This window comes from Arachis duranensis, chromosome 3, assembly GCF_000817695.3.
Source record: "Arachis duranensis cultivar V14167 chromosome 3, aradu.V14167.gnm2.J7QH, whole genome shotgun sequence".
Lineage (NCBI taxonomy): Eukaryota > Viridiplantae > Streptophyta > Magnoliopsida > Fabales > Fabaceae > Arachis > Arachis duranensis.
In genome coordinates this window covers 64,450,795-64,456,319 of record NC_029774.3, presented here as the reverse complement: position 1 = coordinate 64,456,319, position 5,525 = coordinate 64,450,795, and positions in this window count along the sequence as shown.

The window sequence follows — 5,525 nt, the reverse complement described above, 5'->3', positions numbered from 1 at the left end:
AAAATGTTTTGATTCGGAGATCTCAATATCTCCTAACACCCAATGAACTCCCCATCTCTGATCTACATTTTCCATTTACATTCTGCAATTTCAATTTATGCAATCACCCCAATTCCCTTTTAATTTCAGCAATTTAACTTCTTGCACTTTAATTCTCGCAATTTAAGATTCAGTCATTTAATTCCTTGCAATTTACATTTCCCGCCAATTTACTTTATGCAATTCACACCCAATTCTTGATTCCGCTCAACTAATCAAACTTCTAATTCGAATTGCTCATTCAACCAATCCTTGTGGGATTCGACCTCACTCTATTGTGAGTTTTTACTTGACGATAACCGGTGCACTTGCCGGAAGGAATTTTGCCGTTTGTGCAATTTCCCTTAATCGTAGCTATACCCAGTTATAGCGCATCACTTCTGCAGCCTCACGCACTGCCTCAGCCACAGCGTTCATGGTAGTTATAAACGTTTCCTGCTCCCTCTCGTAGTTAACATTAGGAATTCCTTCCCGTACGCTTCGTCTTCGTGAACCCATCGTGGTCCTGTTCACACCAAACAATCATTATTAAGGTGATCAGTCTTAACACTTCAAGTCAAGTGTGAACAATCCCATAATGAAAACACAGATCAGAGACCATCATGCAACACATATCACATTGATATCCTATAAGCATGAGACACACAGCAGAGTATGCAATGAAGCATAGTCAGTCCACTCCCCAGGCTCTATTGGGAACGAACTGCTCTGATACCAACTTGTAACGACCCAACTTCCAGTATGCCATGGTCATACAAGAAGCTAAGTGTTACTAACTTATCCTTTCCAATTATTATTTACTATCTAATATAGGAGCCTATTCCTTGTTAGAGCGATGCCAATCTTACGAGTAATTTTTTTTATTTGTTGTACGAGTAATGTTTTTTTTTTTTATTTGTTGAGGACATTCAGGTAAAATAAACAAGCATATAAAAAGAATAATAGAAAAGTGGCATAAAGAAACATAGAAACACAGCTGATAATATACATCATGTACACTATAACAAAACATGTAGCGTTTACACAAGATCAAGTCAGTTTACATCTTCGTCATCCTACGTAGCTAATATTTACACGACACTCCCAGGGCCTGGCCCATACAAAATAAGCTGCTAAACTGGCACCCAGGCTAGCCTAACCACTATATAGCTCCTAGCTCTCGGGTGTACTAACACAAGTGAGAGACTATCTATCCGATAATGTTAGACTAGAGTGACATCAAAAGAATGCCCCTTCCGCAGTCAAACTATATCTACTCGTGGCCGTTCGGAGAATCGCCGTGAGGCTCGTCCATCTCCTCATCCTGCTCTATCTCTATCTCAGGATCCTCCTCCTCCTCATCATCCGCAGCTACAACTATGCCCTCAGATCTACCAGAAACACTACTGTCACTATGTACAAAACCATTCGCGAGCACAGGTCCGTTCGCGTATATAGGAGCTACCCCATCATCCGGTAGTGCCGGCTCATCAGGCTGTGGAAAGTCAGGGATCGGCTCAAGGGGAAAGTCCCATTCTGGTGGTATCACAGGTACGTAGTCACCAGCTAACTCGGGCTTATCAGGAACGATAGGCTCAGGTTCCACCTCATTCAAAGGTTGAGCTGGTATAGGGTGCTCGGGGTCATCAGGAAAAGGATGTACAGGTGCGTCAGGATGTAACCAGGATAAGAGAAAGTCGTAAGGAGCGTCAGGGTCAAAATGCGGGCTAGACAGAGGATGTTGAAAGGCTCGATCAGGTAACGCGTATCGTCTAATACGAGGCTCCAATCCCATGATGAAATAACTGTGATGTACCAGATCCTCGTAGACGTAAGGGTCCTCGAACTCATAGAAGATCACGCCCGTCTCCATCTGGGGGAGGAAGGGAGAGAGAAGGGGTAAGAACTGGGGAGTTCTTAGTAGGGTCGGGGTTATTAGTTACGTTCATTTATTTGGGGTCGATTAACAGACGAATAACATAATATAGCGAAGCAGTAAACAAAAGATAAAGACAGAAAGAGAAAGTAAAGACAATAGAAAGCAGAACACAAACAAAAGAATACAAGAAAATAAAACATAGAAATAGCATACAAGCAGACAAACACAAAGAAATAGATCACACACAGAAAGGAATGCAACAGAGAATGATGCGCAGACAAGAATGATGCATGTCTATTCCTAGCACAGGCCATGAGCTCATGTGTCGGTTAGCACCTGCATTCCCGACATTTATCCGGTCACGAGTTCACGATTTCCCGGATACGATTTTCCGTTCAAATAAATGCGCATATAATTATTAGCAGCTCTATTGAGACGGCCTCTGCTTTCTACTCGCAGGAAATATACTCTTGGGAACGGAAAATTACTCTTGGGTTGCCTCAGGGCAACAGATAAATAAACAAACATCTCTTGGGTTGCATTAAGCAACATATATATACTTACTCTGTTCTGGTTTCTCTTTTCTCTGTATCTCTTTACTCTGTTTTAATTACTCTGTTCTCTGTATCTCTTTTCTCTTCTCTGATTACTCTTTTTCATCTGTATCTATATTACTCTTTTTCTCTTTATCTCTTTACTTTACTCTGGTTACTCTGTTTTCTGTGTTTCTCTACTCTGCTCTGATTACTCTATTCTCTGTGTTTCTCTACTTAACATATGTATTTAAAGCTTATGTAAACTTCGGTATGAATAGTTAGCATGTCCCAAGTATAGGTTCATTAAGTCTATACTGAAACATTTTAACTTTTCATATAATACCTACTCCTAGTCGGAACTCAAGGTTTAACTATGTTGCCCTAGTTCGTTCTCTAGTCTCTGTCTGTTTTTCTGTCGTTAAAACTTTACAGATTTTTTCTCCGATTTTTATCTTTTCTTTAACTTTTACTTTTATTATTAAATTTTCGAAAATTAACTCACTTTTACTTTTAACCTTTAAAATTCACTTTTTACCACCCGTAACTTTTAATATTTCTACTTTTACCACCCTAACTTTCAGAAATTACCAAACAACCCCTAAAACTCCAAAAATTTTACTTCCTTGCCCTTTTTAAGATCTAAGGCCTGTTCTTCATTGTTCTTCATCACACTCAAAGTGTTCTTCATGTTCTTCATAAATTCTTCAAATTTTTTCTCTGTTTTTACCCGTTTTTCAGTCTTTTCAGCAACCGATTTTTACCATAATTCAAAATAAAATTGCAGCCACTAAAACCCCATCTTTTCTACATGATTTCAACATAAATTGAATCTCAATTTAAGCTTAGGGTTTCGTTTTTCCAGCTGCTCCAAGAACATGAACATAAAGCTTGAATTTCATCAAATTTCATCAAAATTTCACCAAATTTTCACCAAGAATCAATCATATATGCAACCACTTTTTAGCACAGCCAAATCATACAACATTCACACAATTCAAACACAAATAATCAAGATTAATTTCGTGACACCCTACCTGGTTTTGCTGCTCCTAATTCAATCAAACTTTCAGGTGGTCCTTAAGCACTTTTTCCTCCTAAATCACACCAAGAAAACACATATTTAACCATGTTTCCTTGAAACCGAATCAAAAGAGAGATGGTGCAGCCAACTCACCTTTATCCCAGCCTTGATAAGTCATATGATCATGTAGAGAAAGAAGAGAGGATCATTTTGGTCGGATTGGAATTTTGATTTGAGTTTTAGTTCAAGCTTTGAAGATTTGGAACTAAGAACTTTTCTCTCTTTTTCTCTCTACCTATTTTCGGACACAAAGTGAAAATGAGCCAGCCTTGGGGGTTTTGGGGGTGTAGGGTAAGTTGTGATTGGTTGGATTGGAGGTGGATTAAAATAATATTAAAATATCTCAGGTGTATAACTACTAAAACTAGGTGTATCGGAACACTTGCAAAAACATCTCTAAAAATTATTTTCTGAGCTACTAGCATAAATGACACTAGTAACATATTTATTATAAGAATAAGACATGAATAATGATGCCTTGGCATCGCCAAAGTCATCAGAGAGTACTGGTGCTAAGCTGCACCAGTAAACTGTGAACCCGGTTAAACCGATTTTCTGTTTTTAACTAAAACTAACCAGGTAACCTTATAATATCATTCAAGAAGCTTCTAATACTCATATAATGATGATATTACCCTATTATCTCTCTTCTCTCATGAATCGACTCCGGTTCGTCAAACTGAGACTATTTACGAAAAACCGGATCAAAACTCCTAACCGATACGGTTCAAAAACTATGTTCTTCGTAATTGCATTATCGAGCTTGCCTCATAAAAGGTTCTAGCTTAAAGATGACATAATGACAATTAGGATTGAGATACTTGATAATATATCAGAGCTTCTCCCCTTACTGATCCTCTGGAGTTCTCCGTACTTTCAGAAAAGATCTCGCGTACTCGAAAATCGGGGTTGTTACACCCTGCACTCGAAGTGGATTTTCTGGATCTACAGAAGCCCAATTAGCTTGCTCTGAATTGCATTGGAAAGTAGACATCCTGGAATTTCCAGCAATGTATAATAGTTTATACTTTGCCCGAGATTTGATGGCCCAAACTGGCGTTGCAAATCAGCTTCAGAATTCCCGGCGTTTAACGCCGAAACTGGCACAAAAATTGGAGTTAAACTCCCAAACTGGCACAAAAGCTGGCGTTTAACTCTAGGAAAAGTCTCTACACATGAAAGCTTCAATGCTCAGCCCAAGCACACACCAAGTGGACCCCGGAAGTGGATTTTTACGTCATTTACTCATTTCTGTATATCCTAGGTTACTAGTTCACTATAAATAGGATATTTTGACATTGTATCTTTATCTCATGACACATTACACATTTCTTATTATATCTTCTACGGCATGAGTCTCTAAACCCCATGGTTGGGGGTGAGGAGCTCTGCTGTGTCTTGATGGATTAATGCAATTACTACTGTTTTTCATTCAATCATGCTTGCTTCTATTCTAAGATATCGCTTGTTCCTCAACTTGATGAATGTGATGATTCGTGACACTCATCATCATTTTCACCTATGAACGTGTGCCTGACAACCACCTTCGTTCTACTTTAGATTGAGTGAATATCTCTTGGATTCCTTAATCAAAATCCTCGTGGTATAAGCTAGAATTGATGGCGGCATTCAAGAGAATCCGGAAGGTCTAAACCTTGTCTGTGGTATTCTGAGTAGGATTCAAGGATTGAATGACTGTGATGAGCTTCAAACTCCTGAGGGCTGGGCATTAGTGATAGACGCAAAAGAATCACTGGATTCTATTCCAGCCTGATTGAGAACCGACAGATGATTAGCCGTGCTATGACAGAGCGCGTTGAACATTTTCACTGAGAGGATGGGAGGTAGCCATTGACAACGGTGAAACCCTACATGCAGCTTGCCATGGAAGGAGCCTTGCGTGCATGAAGAAGAAGACAATAGAAAAGCAGAGATTCAGAAGATAGAGCATCTCTAAAACCTCAACCTGTTCTCCATTACTGCAAAACAAGTACTTATTTCATGTTCTTTT